Here is a 24,051-nt window from a genome sequence, read left to right as displayed (position 1 = left end):
CGTTCCGGGTATATGAACACATTGTTATAAACTAAAAAAAAAGTGGGGTTATTTTTATTTTGTATTCACTCAAAAGTTTGGAGACTGTCGATGTAGTCAGGAGCCGAGGCTGTTAACGTAGTTCGCGTGAGTGATAGTTGGCAAAGTTTTAAACCATTCACAATACACTGGAAGGAAGAGTTTGGGGTTCAGAAACAATCCCGAAACACTGAGACACCAAAGCTTTTTATTCGCTGACGGTTCGTTTTGGAGGTTTGTGGTGCCGAGTAGCGGAGGAAAAGCAATGTACAGTTACCAGTACCTTTACCTGTGCACGGTGATTCAGACCCAAGGTATACGAATCTTTATTTATTTTATTACAATGATTGCTGAAACTAATTAACAGCAATTTTTAATGTAGTTCTCGTTAAATAAACTTAACATTGGCACATCTAAACATTTGTAAGTGATTAGACTCGTGTTGTAAACCACTAATTAAATCCAGGTGTGATCAAAGAAAGATGTAACGTCAAAATAAATGATATCGCTCAAGTTCCTCAAGATTCGACTTTTTTCGATACAGTCGGTATACACAGGATGTTTCAGAAAAAAAAGTCTGCACACTGTCTTAGAAATGTTTGTGTAGATCGCAACACCGTGTTTACTTCATTTTAGAGGTCTCCCACAAGTGTTGCTGCTGTACTACAAGCATTCAAGCGATAGCCACGAAAATCTTAAGACAGTGTGTACAAGTATTTTTTAGACATGATGTATACCCTCGCGTCATGGTGTAACCAGCTCACCACCGCTCGCCGTAGTCGCCGTTGATGTGAGTTTGTGTCAAGTCGTGTCTCGTGTGCAGTCGCTCCTCAAGGTATACTGAAGGTGTCGCTATGAAGATAAATAGTCAACAGAAGCTCCAGCGTGAGTGAGGTGTGACTCAACTTCCATGGCCAGAACTTCCTAACACAGGTAGTACGTATTAAAGGTGATAATCTAGTGCTGAGCCTCACGTCGGGTGTTTTGTTGTGTGGTCATCGGCGTTCATATTCATTAGAATTCATATCACATCGTCACATTTTCAACTTAAGTAATATTTTACGGACTATAAAAATGTTATTGTGGCGGGAGGAATTGTAAGAGAGGAGCAAGATGATGTAATGTCCTCAAATAACTGTTCTGCGTACGGGGTGACCTGACGTAAGTTACGGGGAGGTAGTGCGCTTGGCGGAAGAGCCTCTGAGCTGAGCGGTAATTGAAATACAAGTATTTTTCTTCAGACTGTTCACTTTATATGTATCAAAAGGTGGAGATCAATTTTGTTGTCAGAAGTCTCCTAGACAATTTGTATAATTACGTAAGTGCATAAACAGATCAAAGCGTGTGTTAACGCGATATTTTATAGGGAAGTGAAGGCGGTCGGATGCAGTATAGGCCATGCTGCTTCCTTGTGTACTGAAGGGATAGTGTACAATGCGCTGTGTCCACACTGCCCCTAACGAGCAGTTATGCTTATGGGAACCACTTTCACATTGAACTGTTGCAATAATTTATCTGGGAATATATAATTAACTACTAGTGAAATTTATATTATTTTCATACAAAATGAACATGTCATTGGAATTTATTAAAGGAAAATTCATATTTAATCTTCGGTTCGTGAATTAAACTGTAGAACATTTCGACCGTCACATCATTTTTTCACCGCTGGAAATTTCACCCCAGGAGTTTGATAACCGCATCATATTAACTTTCCACTATATTAACTTTCTATCTTATTACACGCAGTAAGATTTATCCCTGAACAGGACCTCACACTCACGGGGATGGGGTTGAGTTTAAACATCAAGCGGTATGTAAATATGAAGAGGATTAGAGCTATTGGCAGATGGCAGGCTGGGGGCGTGGGGAAGGTCATCATTTACTGCAGACAAGACTTCCCCACTACCCAAGTTGATGACTCTCTCTCTCTCTCTCTCTCTCTCTCTCTCTCACTGCTTTCCTCGCCAGTGTTCCGTTGTTGACGTGTCTCCCTGTTTCACTCTTACTTACCCCCCCATCTCATTTACTTCTCTCTTCATATACCTCTCTGTCGTTCTTCGCGTCAGTTGTCTCCCATTCTGTTTGTTGGTCCTCTCCTCTCCTCTCTCCTTGTCGTTTCTCTCATCTCTCTCCGTCTCTTTCAATTTTCGTCCTCCTTTTCCTTCGGTCTCCTCCCCCCCTCCCCACTTCTGTACCTTCTTCCCCCACCTGTCAAGTCCTACTCCTCACTTTCATCCTTCTCCCCTCTCTTCTCCTCCTCTTCTTATTCGGTTCACCTCCCCTCCGCACTTCCCCTTCGTCCCACCCTCCTCCTCTGCACCCCTTCCTTCCTCTTCACCCCAACCCTCCTCTGCTTCATCCTCCCTTTCTTCTCCTCTCCCCCTTTCCTCTCCTCTCCCCCCTCCCCACCCTCCCTACCAGGAAGATTTGATGTCCCAATGTAAAAATGATGCAAAGTCAACAGTAATTTTCTCGTAAGAGCGCTATCCATACGCGATGCAAATAATGTTGACTTTCTTCATTAGTCTTGGTATATTTATGAATATTTCAGCGGAATTTAGATGAACGTAATGTTGTCGGATATTTTCATGCTTGAATGGAGAGAGTGGGAAGGCAAGCAGAGGGTCGTGAGAGGATATAAGAGTGCAATTCTGAAGACCTGAGATTTTGTTCACTGGAATATGTCTCCACTACGTAACTTGCTTATTTTATCTGCAGTTTGAAAAATGTTTTGGGTGTGTTAGTAATGCCTCTTGAGAGCACATTGTAATTTATACTGAGGGTACAGAGGTGACTTAATATTCTGTTTTTGTTATCTTTCATGTGTTATTATTACGAAAGACTAAATAGATTTGGTGTTTCTGAATACAAAAGACACATTAAAGATTATAATCCACAAGAACTCCATTTTTTTTCAAGTAAAACTATCGACTTTTTTAAATTTAAATATTTGTATATTCATGGCGACATTAAAAGTTTGATCACAGTAATTACCTCCCTCGCGTAACTAGGTAATTAAAGATCGCACCATCAGTCCCGTACGAAGACAAAATGCCATACATTTTTATTTTAATTTCTCTTTCAAAAAAAAAATACAATTGCAAAGTTTGAGAGAGAGAGAGAGTTTGACGCATATTAAGCCCAGTAAGTAAAAGGATATGAGGCATTAGTGTGGAGGGGAATGTTGGGGAGGATCAAAGAGTACAGTGGACCGGGTCCTGTGTGTGTTTGGGGGTAGGGTAGGGGATCCCATGTTGCTGTCTGGGGTTGGGGATGTTCCTTTGTTTTTGTTTCGGAGGGAGGATCAAAAGACACCGGCCACGGGAGTAGGTCTTTATCTTGTTTTAGGAAGAGGATCAGAGCGTGTTTTGAAGAGTTGCTTTCTTGTTTTGTTTATGACTGATGATCAAAGCCTCGTCATTAAGAGGATGTGAGTATCGGCGTTATGACGGACTCTGTGGGTGGGTGTGGGAGGGTGGCGTATATGTAGTACTGTCCACTTATGCACTCTCTTCCATCTAGTTGTTCATCGATGCGTCTACACATAATATGATTCCTAATTAAGCAAAAAAAATTTCTTCAATGTACTAGAATGACACACAGGCGATTGTTATGATTAGGATAATAACAACCAACGTCGTGTATCGTAGACGAGATAGAGAGAGTTACCACTTGTGACCGTCTACATTGGTTGGTTTTTTTTTTTAATTTTGCGGAAACGTGGCACCATCGTCTGGGGGAGTAAAAAGGCACTTTAGAATTTCTGAAAAGCAAACACACCGTATTTGTTGGCCCAGACCGGGGAGTTGGTGGTCCTGAATAAACAAAATAATTGGATTTTCTTTTATGTATGCGGCTTATTTGGATAGTTGGTTCACCCCCTCCCAACCCCTTCCCCCCATCAATTTTGTTTACCCCTTGAAGAGATTAGGGAGGCGTATTCTTAGCCCCACACCTGAGTGGCACTTATACGAGGGCTCAGGTTAATGTGAGGTGAGTGCTGGTCCTTAAAGCTCACCTATGCACGCCTCTGTATTTTCAGTGACCAATAGTATTATGAGAGTGAGTAATAGGAGTGTTTTGATTGGCTGGGGGACAGCAGGTTGAGTGAGTGAGTGGATGGAGGGACATGGTATAAGGGTTGACAGGTTTGACCTTTAGGATTTGGATTCTGAAAGGTTTCCTACGTCGTTTAATGGCGTTGTCTCGTAGTTGGGGAGAAGAAGACTCATACACGTAGTTGGTGGTTATTATGAATGGCGTCCGGAAATCAAGGTTCTTGTTGTAAAGGGTAATGGGTCTAATAACTCGAGTCCCAATAGACCAGTCCTAATAGACCCGTCTCAAATGGTCCGAGTCTTAATGATCATGCCCTTATAATCCCCAACGTGACGTAACTTGTATATGTACAGTATATCTATAAGAGTAAGGCAAAGGAAGAGAGGTCACGCTACCTAAGGTTATAACACAACAGCTGTCGATGGGTGTAGGGGGAGTGTGACACCTTACCAGAGGGTTAAATGCCGTTGTCAAGGAGGTAGATCATGGTGACAGGTGGAGAGATCAGTGCCATGAGGGGCGAGCATGGTGTTGATGACGTACCGTACCCCAGTGCTCATGATGTGGCCCAGTGCTCATGACTTGGCCCAGTGCTCATGACTTGGCCCAGTGCTCATGACTTGGCCCAGTGCTCATGACTTGGCCCAGTGCTCATGACTTGGCCCAGTGCTCATGATGTGGCCCAGTGCTCATAAAGTGGCCCAGTGCTCATAAAGTGGCCCATTGCTCTTGATGTGACCCAGTGCTCATGACGTGGCCCAGTGTTCATGACGTGACCCAGTGCTCATGACGTGGCCCAATGTTCATGACGTGGCCCAGTGCTCATGACGTGGCCCAGTGCTCATAACGTGGCCCATTGCTCTTGATGTGACCCAGTGTTCATGACGTGGCCCAGTGTTCATAACGTGACCCAGTGTTCATGACGTGGCCCAGTGTTCATGACGTGGCCCAGTGTTCATGACGTGGCCCAGTGTTCATGACGTGGCCCAGTGTTCATGACGTGACCCAGTGCTCATGACGTGACCCAGTGCTCATGACGTGGCCCAGTGCTCATGAACGATCCATCACCACTCTAGATTTAATAAGTAATTGTCGTTCACGTTATTGCCACTAATTGGTGCTTGTCATTACTCATTTTCTTAAAACACTGCTTGATTAATTTCCCGTTATTAAGGTTCTCCCTAATCCTGTCCCTCCATTTCTCTCCCTTCTCCGCCTTCTGTCTTCTTTTCCCCTCCTCTCTCTGCCCTCTATCACTGTTCCCTTTCCCCTCTCCTTTCCTCTCTTTTCCTCTTTCTCTTCTCTTCCTCTCATCTCCCAATCTCCGTCTTCTGCCTCCCCTCCCCTCCCCTCCCCTCCCCTCCCCGCTTCTGCCACACACGCAAAACAAATTAATTTCTATCGACCGCACTCACCCTCATAATTGACTTGGAATTATTAAATAAATATGAAATAAGAAGCCACTCTCAACTCTTGCGCTTGGGAGAGGGAGATGAGAGGGGGTGAGGGACTCTCTCTCTCTCTCTCTCTCTCTCTCTACACATATTTATTTCGCTATCGACACGGGCCATTACCCTGACGAACTGCACTATGCATGATCCATAATGGCGGGAGGGTCTAGATTATGTACGATTCGTTAATAGCGAATTTCGACATAAAGTAACCTGATGTGTATAACGAATACCTTAGTGGGTGACGGAGATGTTGGGTGAGGTGGAGTACTGGTGGATGTTGGGTGAGGTGGAGTACTGGTGGATGTTGGGGGAGGTGGAGTACTGGTGGATGTTGGGTGAGGTGGGGTACTGATGGATGTTGGGTGAGGTGGGGTACTGATGGATGTTGGGTGAGGTGGAGTATTGGGGGATGTGGAATACAAGTGGATGTTGGAGGAAACTGGGAATGAATCCACTCAGTACATCCAGACTAAATAATATCCACCTGTTATATTCACCTTAATGAAGGAATTGTTTGAACTACCGTGAAAAACAAATAAACAGTAACTCGAGACAAAGAAAACAAAAACAAACAAAAAACAAGAAAAAAAACATTAAATTCTCATTTTTTTCCGACTCATAAAAATAAAATAAAAGGGACTGGATGGATTTTAAAGGTATTATATTTTTCTTTGAACGTTTGTGTGTATCTTGTTTGTGTATCTTGTTTGTGTGTATCTTGTTTGTGTATGTTTGTGAATTTTACTTTTATTTTCTTCCTCATTGTTTGTGGTTTTTGAAGTTGGTTTTGTGAGTAGTGCAGTGTAAACTAGTCATTGTGTGGGATATTTCAAAGTGTTATGTGTTTATAGATGTGTAGGTTGAATTATGTATGTGTAGGTTTATGTATGTGTAGGTTTATATATGTATGTGTAGGTTTATGTATGTGTAGGTTTATGTATGTGTAGGTTTATGTATGTGTAGGTTTATATATGTGTAGGTTTATATATGTATGTGTAGGTTTATGTATGTGTAGGTTTATATATGTGTACGTTTATATATGTACGTGTAGGTTTATATATGTATGTGGGGGGTTTAATTACAACTCAGAATCTTCAAGTAAAAAAATCAATTTATTCCTGTCAACTCTCCTCAACATTTCACTTTCCCTCCCACCACTACCCCATTACCTCCCACCACTACCCCATTACCTCCCACCACTACCCCATTACCTCCCACCACTACCCCATTACCTCCCACCACTACCCCATTACCTCCCACCACCTTCCCATTACCTACCACCCCATTACCCACCACTACCCCATTACCTCCCACCACACCCCATTACCCCCACACTCCCTCGCCTCCCCAACAATATTCCTCCCTCTTTTTTCCCAGTATTCTCTTCCTTCCCCCAACCCTCCTCTCTTCCCCAACCTTCCTCTCCTCTTCCCCAATCCTCCAACCTTCCTCTCGTCCTCCCAACCTTCCCCCTCCTCTCCCCAATCTTCCCTCTCGTCCTCCCAACCTTCCCTCTCCTCCTCCCCTCTTCCCTCTCCTCCTTCCCCTCTCCTCCTCCCCCCTTCTCCTCTCCTCCTCCCCAATCTTCCCTCTCCTCCTCCCCAACCTTCCTCTCTCCTCCTCCCCAACCTTCCCTCTCCTCCTCCCCAATCTTCCCCTCCTCCCTAACCTTCCCTCTCCTCCCCATCCTTCCCTCTCCTCCTCCCCATCCTTCCCCCTCCCCATCTTTCCCTCTCCTCCACCGCAGCATATTATCGTCTCTTCCATCTTCTTCCATTCCAAGTTCCTCTCTCAGTCGACACATTCCTGGCAGCCTTTCCTCCATTTTCCTCCTATATCTCTATCACACATCTTTTTCTCCTTATCATGGGCGTGTGTTGTCCCTCCACCTTGTCCTCCGACCCCCCCCCCTCCCCCATGCTGCCGTCTGTCACTCCCCCATTGATATTACTGCCTCCTACCTGCTATACCCCACCCCCCTTCCTCCCCCCTCCCCGCCCTCCCTCCCTTCACGAACCTGTCACTCTCCCTACTCCTCCTCCCCCTCTCCTCCTCCCCCCTTGTTTCTCCTACTCTTCCCCCTACTCTCTCATCTCCTCTACCTCTCCCCTTTTCCTAAAGTTTCTCCTTCATCCCTCCTCTCCGACCTTTCTGTCTCTTACCCTCTTTCCTCAATGTCTCCTTCCTCTCCCTTCTCCAACATTTTCTCCCTTCCCTTTAGAGCCTTCCTGTTTCACACACTTTCTCCTTTCCTTCTCTTCCTTTAAATTCCTCTCCTTACAATTTTGCCTCTCATTTCGCTTTTTTCTTCCATCCCTTTCATTCTCATTTTCTTTTCCATGTTGCCTTCTTCCTTCTGTCGCAGCTGTCTATTCCTCTTCCTTCCCACCTCCCCATTCCACCCTCCCCATTCCACCCATTCCTCCCTCCCCATTCCCTTTCCCTTCCCAACCCTTTTTTCCTTCCTTTCCCATTCCTTCCCATCCGACCCCACCTTCTTCCTCCTCCTTCCCTTTCTCCCTAATTCCTTTTCCTTCCCACCCCTTTCCTTCCCCTTCCCCACCCCTTCCTTCCCTTCCTTCTCCCTTCCCACCTTCCTCCTGCCCGTCCCAGCGAGTATGTTACGGTGTGTTCTGGTTCTGTGTTTGACAGGTGACGAAAACCTGCGGCAGGAAGCCTTTTGTGGTGTTGTGGGAGGTAGCGACGGGGGTTCTTTGTGGCGGCCGGAGGAGGAGGAGGAGGGAGGCAAGACTTACCTGAGGCACCTACAGCCGCGTCTTGCCCTTCCGTGATGCTGTTGGTGTTGGTAGTGGTGTTAGTGGTGATGGTGGTGGTTCTAGTGGTAGTGGTGGTATTACTATGCGAGTCTGTTAACTTGTGCAACGTGTCTGTGTTTGCTGTTGGTAAGGTTGGTACTCCTGGTGGTGCTGGTAAGGTTGGTACTCCTGGTGATGATGGTACGTGAGTGTTTTATGGGATGTTGCTGTTACTACGTCAGTATTATTGCTACTGGTGCTGCTACTTGTGCTGTTACTGGTACTACTTACAAGTTATTGTTATCTTTGATGCTATAACTCATATTTTTTTTTTAAGTTATTTGTTCCTCCTTTTAAAACATTTAGTTCTGATTGTCACTTGTTAATTTGTTTGTGTTTATTTGTTGTTGTTGTTGTTCTTTTGTTGCTATTATGATATTTCTGATCCTTCTTCTTTGTTGATTATGTTGAGTCTATTCAGCCGCTCCGTATCCTGTTAGTATCCATGCTGTGTTAGTTTGTTACTGTTGCCTACTTTGGTATTGGTTGTTTGCTGCTGTTTATACGTTGCTGTAGTTGATTGTTTGCTTCTGTCCTCGTTGCTGTGGTGGCTTGTTTGCTTCTGTCCTCGTTGCTGTGGTGGCTTGTTTGCTGCTGCTCTCGTTGCTGTTAGTGGCTTGTTTGCTGCTGTTTGTATTTGTTTGTTGCTGCTCTCGTTGCTGTGGTGGCTTGTTTGCTTCTGTCCTCGTTGCTGTGGTGGCTTGTTTGCTGCTGCTCTCGTTGCTGTTAGTGGCTTGTTTGCTGCTGTTTATACGTTGCTTCTGTTTGTGGCTTGTTTGCTGCTGTCCACATTGTTAGTGGCTTGTTTGCTGCTATTCTCGTTGCTGTAGCTCCCTAAGATGCTGTTAATGTCTTGTAATGTGAGCCAAGTTGCCCATACTGTCGCGTTGTCTTGGATCCAGTTATGGCCTCTTGAGCTGCCCCATTGTGTCAGTTCTAGTTGCCTCCTCGGGCGTGTGGGCGGCAGTGTTTTATGTGGGCGTCTGGGCTCTGCGGTCAACAAATCTTGTTAATGAGAACTTTGATGCGGTTTGTGTCACATGTTGATGACTTATTTGAGGTCATAACAGGTCATTTGAGGTCATAACTGTGTGTTTGCTAGAGTTGCTTCTCTTATATATATCATCATGGGTTTTTTTTTTGCCCATAGAGAGTTGACTTATGGGCCTTCCACGAACATGGGGTGGGGGGGTTAATGTCACTAGGAATGAGAGGGCGTAATTGAAGAATAGAGAGAGACATACAGACACAGCCAGAGAGAGAGAGAGAGAGAGAGAGAGAGAGACCAAGAGAAGGTATCAGACATTCAGGAAGCAAGAGAATAGACAGACATCTTTGAACACCTAGAATTTAAAATAAAAAAAAATAAAAGAAAAAAGGAAGGGGTCTCGACCTCAGAGACCCGGGAAGTGGATCCAGAAGGAGACATCCAGGAGGGCAAAGAGTCGGGGTGGGAGGGAGACTGGCAGTCGAGGCCCGGGTCTGTTTTACTGGGCCAACTTACGGCACACGACGTTATCTCGGCAACCTCAAGATCCAGGCTGGATTATTATGTTTTTGTGCTGTTTCTAGCGACTCCTGACCTCTAAATTTTCCTGTGCGGCGGCGGCGCTTGTGATGGTGGTGGTGGTGGTGTTGACTCTCTCGTTGTTTGTTTGTGGGGTAGAGTTGTGCTGTGTTGTTTGTTTGTGGGGTAGAGTTGGTTTGTGTTTGTTTGTTGTGGGGAGAGTTGGTGTGGATAGCGGACAGTTGCTGGGACATGTGTATGTGTGTTTATTTAAGCTTGTCGTTATAGTTTGTGTGTTTACTGTACATTGTCGTTTATGCAACAGAAATAAACAAATAAGCAAAATAAATCCATGTGGGTTTAGCCGGACTCATTATTGTGTTGGGAACTGATTACTGTTTTTTTTTTTTTAATGTTTGCAACGTCTGATGTGTATTTCCAGTCCTTGCTGACTTGACTGATGGATTATGTCCTCACTGTTGTCACGATATTTAACGCTACTCCTGTAATTGTGCTATAGTTGGGGACCACATGAGTTACGACAATGAGTGATTATTTTGTGTGTGTGTGTGTGTGTGTGTGTGTGTGTGTGTGTGTGTGTGTGTGTGTGTGTGTGTGTGTGTGTGTGTGTGTGTGTGTGTGTGTTGCAACGCTTGAGTGTTATAATATACATAAGATATCAATTTGCTGGTGGAATCTACGTGAATATATGATCCACAGACTTACTCACTTGGTTTATTTCACGAGAATTTATTGGCTGACCATTACGGAGATTGCAGGAAATATACCTTTGTGCAATATTTATTCGGCAAGCCCAAAGGTTTTTCATTATTATGCCCACACATATAATGGAATGTAAGCCGTGTGTGTTGTGCGCTGGTTATAATGGACACTTTCTCCCTTTAAACCCCTCTAGCACTCACTCACGCACCCGGCTAGACTCTGGAGATTTATTCTGAAAAGTTGGTATTCCCCTGCATGCAGTCAGCTCCCCGCGCCTCAGATGATGTGTTAATAAAATATGTCTTATTTACACTGTCCATTAGATCCATTATGGAGTGTAAGGGCGGCCAGGCAGCCTCTCCCCTCTCGTGCCCTCAGGTCGTTTGCCGCTGACCAATTTGTTGCCAGCTATCTGGAAATGATGGGCCTTTTAATTCTGATTTTGCATTAGTTTCCCCCAGTGTAGAAAAATTCAGGGAGTTTGTTTACATTTCGAGGGTCAAATGTTATTTTTGTTTTCATGTGAGTTGTTGGAGGCTATATATATATATATACTTCCTCTTCCCTTCTCTAATCTACTCCTCAGGCCTAATGTTACCTCCACTCTCCCACACCACCTCTAGTTATATTGTCCGTCCTACCTGCTCCTATTCCACCTTCCTCTCCCTTCTCGTCCTCCTCTCCTCTCACCACTTCTTTCTCTACTCTCCCAACTTCCCTCGTCTCCTTTCTCCCTATTCCTCCCCCACTCTTTCAAATCCTCTCCCCTCTTCTTCTCTTATCCCTACTTCCTCTTCCACTTCCCCTATTTCCTTCCTCTCCTTTTTCCATCATCTTCTTCACTTTTCCCCTTTCCCTTCCACATAACTTTTCCTTCTCATCTTCTTATTTAACGTCTCTATTACCTTCACATTATCTCTCCCTCTTTTTTCCCTCCCTTTCCCCCTTCCCCCCTCCCTACACTTTTCACCCTCTCCATTCCCCCTCCCCTCCCTTCCACTCCTCCTTCCCTTTCCTCCTTTCCCTCCCTCCTCCCCCTCCCTCCTCTCTGTCCACCACCCATAATTACTAGTCAAGTAATAAATCATATTCACACTGCTACACTCGCCTCCCTCGGCCCATAATCAAGTGACGTGCGTGCGTGCGTGCGTGCGTGTGCGTGCGTGTCGTCATTGCTCTATTGTCACAGTTCACGGACAGGAAAGGACATGACAACTTATTCTTTTAAAACGTAAACAACATGTATCTCTTCTTCAGGCATCTCGTGTCCAAATTCCACCATAACTCTGTGTACAGTAAGAGTAGACTCAGCTGTTGAGGGAAGGTCAAAAAATTCCAACGGTAGAGAATTGATAAAAAGAGAATTTCCTTCATAAAATAAACAAAATAATTACAACAGTGTCATGTCAATATGGAGGTGAATTTAATAGTTAATTCTTCAGACACGGGATGAGGGAAGGGAAGGGGTGGGAGGTGGTGTTTTGGATTAAGCAATGGTTCCTAATTATCCTAAAGTATCCATTAGCGGAGTCCAAACTACTACTATCGCGTAATTATGAGCAAACTAAGTAATTTGTCATAATGTCTGGGAAACTGAGGAACGAGGTTGTAATGAGTACATGAAGACTGGGGGGAGGTGGTAAGGGGTGGTGGTGTTGAGTTGGGTGTCGAGGAGGTGTAATTGGTATGTCTGGGTGGCAGGTCTGGTTATTAAGGTGTGGTGGTGTATTAAGGGTGGTGGTGGGTGGTGTATTAAGGTGGTGGTGTGGTGGTGTATTAAGGGTGGTGTGGTGGTATTAAGGGGTGGTGGTGTGGTGGTATTAAGGGGTGGTGGTGGTGTATTAAGGGGGTGGTGGGTGGTGTATTAAGGGGTGGTGGCGTGGGTGGTATATTAAGGGGGGTGGTGGTGTGGGTGGTGTATTAAGGGATGGTGGCGTGGGTGGTGTATTAAGGGATGGTGGTGTGGGTAGTGTATTAAAGGGTGGTGGTGGGGACTCGAAACTACCCATTTATTTACCCCTTTCTCCCCCTTTAACCCCCACCTCTCTCTCTCTCTCTCTCGTTGTCTCTTCCTCTTTCTTTCATGTTTAACATATCATTCTTTATCTTCCTCACTTCCTACCGTGTATCTTCCCTCTCTTGTGCTCATTCTTGTCTTCTTTTCAGTACTCTATCCCAAAATGCCCACAAAGGTCCAGTACTAAGGTGGTATGTTTATCTCTGTGTGTGTGTGTGTGGTGTGGTGTGTAACCTTCCCCATCTGCCGTGTTTTGCCTAACTTCCTTCCTCATAGCCAGCTCCCCTCTCCCTTCATGTACCGGGGTCGTGTGTGTGTGTGTGTTCTGCTTGATATAATCCCTTCCTCCCTCTCCCCTCTCCCTCCTCCCCTCTCCCCTCCCCCTCCCTTGGATTACGACCTTCACTCACCCCTACCCCTGGGAGCTACCCCAGAATCTGCATCGAATCCATTCCCCTTCCTGTCCCTTCTCCCACCCTCCTCCCCCTCCTCCTCCCATCCTTCCCTCCCCTTCCCCCATTCCCATGTTATCTTCTCCTCTCCACCCCAACCTCTCTACCCTTCAGCTGTCCGCACACCCTGGGTCAATGACAACTTCCTCCTCCTCCTTTTCCTCCCTCCCTCCTCCCTCCCTCCTCTCCTCCTCTCCTCCTCCTCCTCCTCCCTCCCTCCCTCCCTCCTCCCCCAGAACCTGTACTCCTAAGTTTTTTCTCCCCTCTCTACCTTTCTCTCCCCTGTCTTTTCCTCCCCTTCTTTAGCCTCCCTTATATACCGTACGTTTCTTTTACGTTTTCATTATTCTTCCCACTCTCTCTCTCTCTCTCTCTCTCTCAGGTTAAGGTCCGTTGAGTTTCGCCTCATGGTAATGAAAGGAGTGGTGTAGGATGTCTAGATGAAGGACTCCTGCCATAGGACGCCCTCGGTACTACGTCCTTGTACCATGTGTGTGTGGGGGTATGGTGTACTCCTGAAGGTGCAAGAGTACAAGTGGAGGGGTACAGCTCCACTTATATTTCAATAGGAGTAGCTAGTGTCTCTTACGGTGAATATGACCACTTAGAATAATACCACGCTACTGGTATTTAAATTTCTGTAGATAAAGTGGTATCCGGTACAACTTCACTGGGCAAGTATCAAGTGACTTTTTTTTAGCATTAGTGGGGTGGGGTAGAGATGGGTGGCCCTGATGTACGCTGGTGACGAGTTGATGACGTCATGATATACTGGTGACGAGGTGATGACGTCATGTATATACTGGTGACGAGGTGATGACGTCATGTATATACTGGTGACGAGGTGATGACGTCATAATGTTGGTGGCGAGGTGGTGACGTCATGACCTGCTGGTGATGACGTCGTGTTAGTGACGGAATTATGACGTAAACAGTAGGTGTCCTTAACAAAGAAGACACAATGAACACCAACCAATAGCTTCCCCCAGCAGGTGACCGCCCCCTGGTGTGTCCACGAGCAGGTATTCTGAGAGGGAGGTTTTTTTTAGGTCGTGACTGAGTGGGGTGAGGTGGGGGGGCGGGTTGAGTCAGCTGTTATGAGTCGTGAGGTGTTGCTCTTAATGTGACTCTAACACAGACGTTGAGTTTTATTGAACCTTCACTTGATTTGGCCGTAGTTGTGAATCCAATAAATGTATACGCAGACCTTCAGAATTTGGTGAAGATTTACGTTAGCGTGGATGTAATGTTGGCGAGGGTTTATATGGAGTTGTCATATATCGCTTGAGTGTTATATACCTGTATGGTATAATGAAACGGCTGTAATGTTATCGAGGTGTAATAATATATAATGTAGTTTTAGCGTTCATGGTTTTATTAGAGTGAATATAATACTGACAAGGTGTAATATTGGTGCTGGTGTAATATTGGCGACATCCAGTGTGGTAATGGCCGGGACATCACACAGTCAACGACCACCTTCGTCTCTCTAATTGGTCCAAATTACTAACTATTGAACTATTCTCAACTGGAAGGCGCGGCGAATTAAATTGATTCCCGTTCCGTGGCGGGGATGGGCGGAGGGGGGGAAGGAGGTCTTGTTGGGCGTTGGTTGGAAGTTAGTGGACGTCATTAGTCATCGTTACATTATTTATTATTTTATATTTACCGAGAATTATTTTTAATAATGTTAGAAGTTATTTATTTTATGTACATTTTCCGGTATGATACAGAGCAGCCAGACAGTTGTTGATCCACTGATTCTTATCATTCAACAACTCGTGGGTTACACCACCTCCCTGGCAGGATACTCGCCCACTGCCCTCTACCAGCACACAATGGGTCGACAGTGAGGGATCTCTGTCATGCACGCCGGTCAGGAATCGAAGCCCATGACCAGTTCATTGGGGAGGCGACCACACTACTATATTGTAGAGAGTCAACAGTCTCGGTCTCTCTTCCATTAACATCAGTGTTTCCTTCTTTATCAGCCACTTAATATATCAGGTACCCAGAAATCTCTTGTTTCTTGTAGGTGCTTTAATGTGTCCTCAAGACTCGACCTTCCGTGCTACCTACGTAAGAACTGTTTTTGGTTGATTTAGGTCAGTACAGGAGGACAGATATCCGTCCAGTACAAATGTTGCAGTAGTGTGTGTTGGGAGGTGTGATGGCCGGCCAGAAAAACATCGGTCTCTTGGTTCTTGTAATATTTTACCCTTTTGATAACACAAGCACACTAAGAGTATCAGTAGAGGGCGGAACTGAGATTATGTCGTTGGAGTTGATCCCAGCAGGAGTCCCAGCGGCGAGACAAATCCCGTGGGCGCTGGGATAATCGGGATCAGGTTAAAAGGTCGTCCCATCCCCTGTACCCACTGCCTCGTGAATCTCAACCTGTAGTGCTTGACTGTCTCCAGTGACTGTGTGGGGTAACTGTCTTATCTTACTGAATTGCCAGTTTACTGTAACTAGACGTACACTCGCTGCAAAGTTTTTTTGCTAGACAATATGACACAACGGACGAAGGATGTTGACAACCCTACCGAGACAACAGGAGTCGCAGTGTTCATTCTGACATTCAACGGACCCCACCAGGCAGATACTTTCTGTAGCGAGTGTACTGTACGTGATCGTTAATAACAGGGCGTGATGAAGCCTTATCCAGAATCTATGGTCTTGATTCTTAAAACTTCGTACGGTAAATTTTCCTCGCTACTGAAGACGTTAGAATGCATTTACCTGGCTAGCTTTACGTTAAGTTACTAAAACAACGCATTGAACGTCATAGATTCACGCTCGAGTGTCTTGTTTCAACTGGATACCTTTCACGTAGCGACATTTATAGGACAAACTTAATGAATAGGGTTTTCGGGAATTCGCGCCCTAGTTCTGGTTCTTTGTTGTCAGTCCCCGTGTGTACCGAGACAGGTATGAACCTAAGGGTATGGCAATCACAACAAACGTTCATACAGGCGATGTAGGGTTGTACACACACACATACACACACACACACACACACACACACACATACACACACACCAAACAACAACTGCTAACTAAAAAAAGAATAATTACATTACTACTTAACGAAGCTTATTTGACGAAGGTTTATAAAGGTTATCAATGGATGGAGACAATCACCGCTAATATCACCACCACCACCACCAGCGACTGACTCTCAACTGGTGGATGGAAAAAATATCTGAATTTAATTTTTTCTCCGCAAAGTTTCTAACAATACTCCCTGGAAGTTAAACGCTGTGTGCTCGGCCTAGAGTAACTCCCAACAATTTAGTTTTGGAATTAAAATCCTTCTCGGAGATTTGCGTCGAGGGGAGGAAGGGAGGGAGGAGGGTAGTAGAGGGAAGGGAGAGTAGTAGGAGGAGGTAGAAGAGGTAGTGGAGGGAGGGAGGGGTGGTAGAGGGAGGAGTAGTTGAGGGAGGGAGGGTAGTGGAGGGAAGGGAGGAGGGAGGAGGATAGAGAGGCAGTATAGTAGTTGACCTGTTAGTATTATCATAAATGTTGTTGATGATGAAAGGCCAAGTATTTACTGGGTGAATGGAGAATGTTAGTAGATCAGGAATGATTATTATACCACATAAATCATAACATTGAAATCCCACTGCAGAAGAAGGTAATGGTCGTGGTAAAGGGGCGTTAGTGTTGGCAGGGTGTGTGACAGGGTAAGATCAAGGGAGGGGGGGGGTGTACTGGTAACATAAATTCTGGGGTGACTTACTAGTACCTCCTTCCCTGTCAACCCTGCGTGGCCCATCACCTCCCCTGCCAACCCCACACGCTGTACAGTATACCTCTATGAATACATTTTCTACATGGGTGATTCTCCCTCCCTCCCTCCCTCCCTGTCAACTCTTCTCCCTTCTTACCTCTCACCCTGTCAACGCTCCTCCTCCTCCTACTATTGCTTCCCCTGTTGACATCTCTCTCCTTTCCCCCCTTTCCCACGTCAATGATGCTCCTCCCTTCTTACCTCCCGTCCTCTCCCCTCCGTCTCAACCCTCATCTCTCCCCCATCTCTATCCCTCCCTCCCTCGCTCCCTCGCTCCCTCCCCTCCTTTTCAATCTCTCCCTCCCTCCGTCCCTTCCCTCCGTCAATCCTTCCCTCCCTCCCTCCCTCAATCCTTCCCTCCCTCCCTCCCTGCTACTCTACTGTATGTACATTAAGCTCTTTACCGAGGAACACGTATGAAGCTGGCAGGCCCGAGTCAGTCTCTCTCTCTCTCTCTCTCTCTCTCTCTCTCTCTCTCTCTCTCTCACAGTATCATGGGGCCGTGACTCACCCGGCGTTATCTTCCCTGTGATTGATAAATATTATCCACTCTCCATTGATGACCAAGTTAGCGTGAAGCAGCTCCCATAAAGGCATTAAGTAAAGACGACCTTGTGGCCATCCGTTCATGAGGGTCGTTATCCCATGGCCCCGTTTATCTTCTCCTCAATGACTGACCCTCCTTCCCGTTCTTCTTCTGCTCTTCACGTTTTATATCTTATCTCTCTCTTTATATTTATTAATTTAGGGCTTATATTATTGTTAAGGTTATTGTTGTTTTTGTTGTTATTTCGGTTATTGATCTTTGTGAGTTATTCTTGTGTTAATGCTGTTGTTGCTTTTATTTTTGTTATTGTGTTAATCTTTTTATTTTTTCTCGTGTTGTTATCGTTATTGCAGCTGCTGTTATTGTTTTTGCTGTTATTGTTTTAATGAAATTGTTGATATTATTATTATTATTATTATTATTATTATTATTATTATTATTATTATTATTATTATTATTATTATGGAATCAATATTCGACGTCCGTCCATCCGTCTTTCTTTCATCAGCTGGTCCATGATAACTAAGTCCACCATCACTACTACACTAACCTGTTACGAACCACATCCCCGTCTCATCATAGGTCAAGGTCACGGCTGGAACGATGCAACAGCCACATCCTTGCAACAACAGGTCGAGGTCGGGTGGTGAAAATATGCAACAGTCGTCCCCATTATTGCACGGTGGGCCTCTTGACGTGACCACATTAATCACCTTCCTCCACGGCTGAATTATTGCGGGCGTGTTGAGTGTAGTCAGTGGGTTATTTTTCTTGCGTGGGTGGGCGTAGGTGGGTGGGTGTGGGTGGGTGGATGGGCATGTGTGTGTGTGTGGGTGTGATACTTAAAATTATATCAGAACCATTCTCCAAAACAACGTACAGCTTACCATTCTGCCCCTGATACACATAATGCCTCAGTACTCGACACCTCCCTTCCTCCCCCCTTCATCTCAGTACCCCTCCTCCCATTCATACCCCCCACAAACCACTCTCTCTCCCTTTCTTTGTTTCATTCCTCATCTCTCGTTCTCTCTCTTCCTACTTCCCTTTATTTTCTCCATTTAGTGGTTTTTTCTTTTCTGTCTCCTTCACTTGAAATGGTGTTGTGGTCGTCGTGGCTGGCCCCTGTTGGAGTGTAGTACCTCAATATGTAGCTGTCTTGTTTAACAGTCGTGATAGGGAAGAAACAGCAGCGGCAGGAGGACAGGGAAGGGAAGGGGAGGGGTCGGTATTGTACAGTAGGTTGGCACGTGATGGAAGGGGGAAGGTTGACGGGGTACAGCGATGGATGGAATGGACAGGAGAAATGGAATGAGAGGTGAATAGGCGGTGGTGTGGATAGGATAGAGGGAGGAAAGTGGAGAGAGAAAATTAATGTGGGTAGGTGAAGGAGTGGATGGGAATGATAGAGGGTAAATAGGTGGGATGTGGATGTGGGTTGGTTGTGGATGTGGGTTGGTTGTGGATGAGGGTTGGTTGTGAGGGAGGAGAGGAGAGTAGATGGGCTTGGATGACGGTAAGAGAGAAGGGGAGGAGTGTATGAGAAGTAGAGAGAAAGAGGAGTAAATATTGAGTAGGATTTAAGAGGTTGTTGGAGGTGAAGGAGTCAATACATACATACATACATACATACATACATACATACATACATAGTTACGAAGATTTATGCAGTTATATAAGCACAGAAACAAACAAAAACACACACACACACACACACACACACACACACACATACTGTACATGCATGCATAGTTACATACGGACAGGCAGACTCAAGGGAGCATGAAGGTAAGGGGAGGAGGGCAGGCGTGAGGCGAACCTTCCCCTCTCTGCCGTGAAAATAAACACCCAGATATCACCGGCTATTTTCACCGCCATGACTCCATTGGCCAATACCCCCGGCAGTAGTGGTGGTGAGCTGAACTCCTTCCTGCCTCCAATGTTGACCCCTTGTTGGGTAGGAGAGGGCAGGGCAGGGCAGGGCAGAGTAAGTTGAGGTGTTGTGTTGTCGTCTCCACTGTTAACTCCTGGGATATTGTAGGCAGTCTTATCACGGTGGAGTTTTGTGTTGAGGGTTGTGTGTGTTGAGGGTCGTAATATTACTCCTTTTTTGTATTCATCTGTATGCAAATGTACATATGCTCATGTGCAGTATATGGTATGTGTATGAATATGTATGTTTGTATGTGTAACTGCCTATTCGCATACACAGTATTCCTATATGAAATTGCAAATACAAAGTGATTACACATACTATACTGGAACATACACACACAATGTACCTGATACAGTACTTTGGTCTCAACCATTAGAATGTACAGACAAGAAAATAAATCGTGTTACACCCACTAGCGTTATGTTCCGGGACTCCTGGCGAAGAATTTGGATAAAGTGACAACGAAAGTTCAAGGTGGGAGTCTAAACGAGAAAGTTTACCCAAATTCTTCATTATGGGTTTCAGAATATAAGGTACGGTAAGTGAAACGCGGCTTTTTTTTCTTTGACGGTGTGTAAAGAACTGACACACGCTCACATGCCCAGTCTGACTCACAGGTAGATGGTAATAGGAATGTTAAGTAACGTAAGAAAATGATTATCTTTAGTCATCTGTAGTATCTTGTTTTTTTTATAGAATTTTTTTATTTGGTGTTTTTGAACTGAAGCTTAGATGTCGTACGAATGTCTTTCCATGTTTATTTCTTGGTGTAATTTTGATATTCAGCCGTGGTATTAAACGTGTACGGGTTATGTTGGTGATATAAGAAGTGACTTTTTAATAGAGTTTTGAGTAATAAATAAATAACCTCATCATGGTTTATTATTCATCAGTTTTTATATTTTTGTTCATTAACCTTCGCGTGTAGCAGACTGTCAGAGCCTTACAGGTAATAATTAATTAAACCTTAATGTGAAGTATACAGTTAGTAGAACAAACTGTAGGAGAGAAATGAAGAGAAAAAAACTAAGTAGAAAATAAACAGAGGCTCGAGTATTGTGTAGGTAGGTTGGGCCTCAGGTATGTAATTAAGAATAGGCGTCCATTCACTTCAAAGAGACTGTTTTATTCATTGCAAATTAAAAGCAAACCAATCGGAAAGAGTGACTCCGGCACACAAGGCAAATCAAACGCTGGCAAATGCAGGAGGGAGCCTCGCTTACTGCCTCTTGCTTGCCTCAACCAACCATACTTTTTTTTCTCCCTCCCCGGTCTTCAGAGTCTCAAAGGTTCCGGTGATGAATATTCCTCCGTAGCGAGAGACTAGTGAGCCTAACCAAAGAGAAATGAGCTTAACCAAAGAGTAGTGAGCCTAACGAAAGAGTAATGAGCCTAACCAAAGAGTAGTGAGCCTAACTAAATAGTGAGTCTAAACAAAGAGAAGTGAACCTAACCGGTGGACTTGAAGCACAAAAATATACCAGTCCACAAACACAATAAAAAAATTACACTGAGACTTTGTTGCCTTAAACTAGATAAAGCTAACTATATACCAGGTAGGCGGGGTGGGTGAGGTCGGGTGAGGTGGGGTGGGGTTTCGTTGGGTGGGGATGGACAAGAATTAACATGGATTTTTTTTTTCTTAACGTTAATTTTGGTCTTGCTGTACGTGAATTTATCTAGTAAAGGTAATTTGAATACTGATGTTGATGCTGTTGTTTGTGTCTTAAGTCAATCTATGTTGTTGTGTTCGATATTTATTTAATATTTGTGTTTTTTTTTTTAGGTGTGGTAGTATTGTAGGTTATGTCATTTCTGTTATATTGGCTTGTAAGTTCTGTGTGTGTGTGTGTGTGTGTGTGTGTGTGTGTGTGTGTGTGTGTGTGTGTGTGATGAACGAGAATGGGTGTGCGTGTGGGCATTGCTCTTGACTCTCTATTTATAGGAGTGTGCGTGACTACAGGAACCTATCAGGGTATGTGTACACGGGTGATGGCTGTGATCTCTCTCTCTTGTCCTCTGCAACAGTTTCCTCATGTCTTTTTCCCTCTTTCCCTGTCATTTTCCCTTTCTCTCATGTCTTTCTCCTTTCCCCCCTCCCCCTTCCTCTTCCTCCCCTTCCCCTCTCCTCCCTTCCCCCTCATCCAGTTTTGCCATGTCATTTGAATGTTCTTTTGTGCGTTACAGTAACAGGTTAGCGCACGACAATTAAAACACATTTAATGGGGGGGGGGGGTTTATCCGACTGCTGACGCCCCCGGAATATCGAGCACGGAATCGTAAAGCCATGAATAGTAAATTTGGCATCGGAGAAATTGAATACCAAACCGTGAACCCGAAGATGTAGTGCACTCCGGGGGCCCGACGCGTGTAGCCGATAGTGTATCTGGCTTGGCGAGGGCCCGGCGATACTAAGCGATCCGGCGCCTGGTCATTTCACCCGGCTGGCCTCACACTGAAACCTGCCCGCTTTTAATCGCGTTGCATCGTTCACTGCCAAACTACCTCGTTCATTGGAAGACATCTAGGACGTAGGGCGTTGTTCTGTGGTGCTCATCGGGGTAGCGACGGCACGATGGACCGAGTCGTACACGGGCGAAGCAAGGCGGACGGAAGATATATCCGCGCGGAACGTCGGTGATACCCCCCCCGCCCGCCTCGAGTTATCGCCGTGATTAAATATCATTGCTAGTCATGCTCCAAGTAACTTCTGAAAGGACGGAGTTGGTTGGACGCGGGACACATTGTAACTTTAAAGTTGTGCAGCGGGAGGCGGGTAAGTTTAAAGTTGACTATAGTGCTGTAGAGTTGGAGGATGGAGTTGGTGATGGCTGGGTGTGAGTGGTGGTGCGCCTCAGCCTGCACTCTCAAACACGCCAGAGTACCTCCTCCCGTTCCTGGTGCTGCTTCTCTCCCTCTTAGCTCACACTCACACGACGGGAGGAGTGTTAGGGAGGAAGGAATTTTTTTTTCGTGCTTTACACACACACACACACACACCAAAAATAATTATCAAGGTCACCCAAATAACCGCCTGTACTCAGATATTTGCCCAGACTGCAAATATTTTTGTTTGAAGAGTAAAACATACGAACAAACACATAAATTATCATGATTACCTCATCCATTATGTTAGGTTGAGTGCAGAGTTTTATTGGTAAAATATGTTGCAATTTGTATTATTAAATGTTTCTCTAATGAAAAAGCTAATAAATACTTTTGATGAGAGCTCTGGCTGACAGCACGGCCTGACGTCAATATGGCCGGTAAAAAACCCCAGCCCCAACGGCACACGAATCCAAATTAAATAAATTAAATATATCGGAGCCACATAACAAAATGCAGCCTACTATTTGATTTGATTACTTCATCGTTCACGCTGATATGTGTGACTTTTTTTTATAATAATTTCATAACTTTACTCTAAAGGTCAGAAAAAATAGCACCACCTTCTTGCATTAAAAAAATTTGCCGACGCTAAAATGTTTTTAGTTCAGTTTGCCGGATTTTTTTTTTAACTCGGCGTGTCAATTTGTTTATATTAAAAACTTGTTTGGCCTGCATTAACGTTCCCCGAGTCAGAAGAGTGTGTAGTTTTGTTTTTCTTTCCCCGGGCGCTAAACTTGGCCATTAATTTAAGCTGTGCTACCCAAATATTAGCCCGCCCCGCCCCGCCGTGTTCCTTGACTTACTGTGCCTTTCTAAATATTATCCCCACTCACCGTGTTATTTAAATGTACCTGTCTAAGTATTATCCCCCCCCCCCACTCACCGTGTTACTTAACTGTACCTGTCCAAATATTAACTCTCCTTCACCGTGTTGCTGGACTTGGTTGGGACGTATACCTACACGAGGAGGCAACTGGCTCCTTGCTGTGTAATATTTTCCCTTGAGCTCATTATCCATTATGTGCCTTCATGCAGGCTGGGTAAAAAGCCTCTTAACCTTATATACACTGAGGAAAAAACGTGATTACCCCCATTCCTGTTACAACACTTTGCTCTTCACATTATGCATTTTTAAATTCGTGGCAGGGGGCGTCAGAGACAAAGTTCCCGCTCCCCCCCCCCCACGCCCTCCACCCACCCCGTGTTCCGGAATAGAATAGTTTACTGTAGGTGGCCTGAACAGACTTACTAATGAACCAGTCCACCTGGGTCAACACTATTCTATATACTCACGTTGCTCTCTCGCTACCTTTCAGATGAACCGCCCGATTCAAGTTAAACCGGCCGACAGTGAGAGTCGAGCAGGTAAGTCGATGGTCAAGTTTTGTTTTACTATTATTATTATTATTATTATTATCTTTTAAGTCTCTTTCGTCTCCCTCACGTTAGTTCCAGTTTAGATATATAAATTTAAGTTGTGTTAAGACCTCATGGGATACAGGTTAGGTTAGGGTTGTGTTAACGTGATGCTGTGATAAGTTGAGTAAGTTAGGTGTTGCAATGAAGGAAGTTGAACCCGTAACAAGTTGATGTGACATATCTTTGTGAGGTAAGATTACTATATACTGATGTTATTGTGAGGTGAGTTAGTTGTAATTTGTGGGTGTGATAAGAGATGGTTGTGATTTAAAAGTTGTAATAGTTTTAGTTATGGTGGAGGCAAGGTTGTAGGCGGGTAATTTGCCGTGTTAGCGTCACCCGCCACACGTTATATATTGTCTTTTTATGTGTGTGTGTGTGTGTGTGTGTGTGTGTGTGTGTGTGTGTGTGTGTGTGT

At 44.9% G+C, this 24,051-nt stretch overlaps 1 long non-coding RNA gene across 2 annotated transcripts in view; it reads left to right on the top strand.

The window, feature by feature from the left end:
• Positions 1 to 23,583, top strand: part of LOC121868795 — a 171,827-nt gene extending 148,244 nt beyond the window's left edge. For both annotated transcript variants that reach the window (XR_006089451.1, XR_006089452.1), the window contains exon 3: positions 23,531 to 23,583. This is a non-coding gene — a long non-coding RNA (uncharacterized LOC121868795). The remainder of the gene's footprint in view (positions 1 to 23,530) is intronic.
• Positions 23,584 to 24,051: the final 468 nt, after the last annotated feature.

The sequence above is a fragment of the Homarus americanus genome, unplaced genomic scaffold (assembly GCF_018991925.1).
Source record: "Homarus americanus isolate GMGI-L3 unplaced genomic scaffold, GMGI_Hamer_2.0 scaffold30535, whole genome shotgun sequence".
Classification (NCBI taxonomy): domain Eukaryota; kingdom Metazoa; phylum Arthropoda; class Malacostraca; order Decapoda; family Nephropidae; genus Homarus; species Homarus americanus.
Note: the sequence above shows the minus strand (reverse complement) of the source record. Positions and strands in the feature narration are given on the sequence as shown.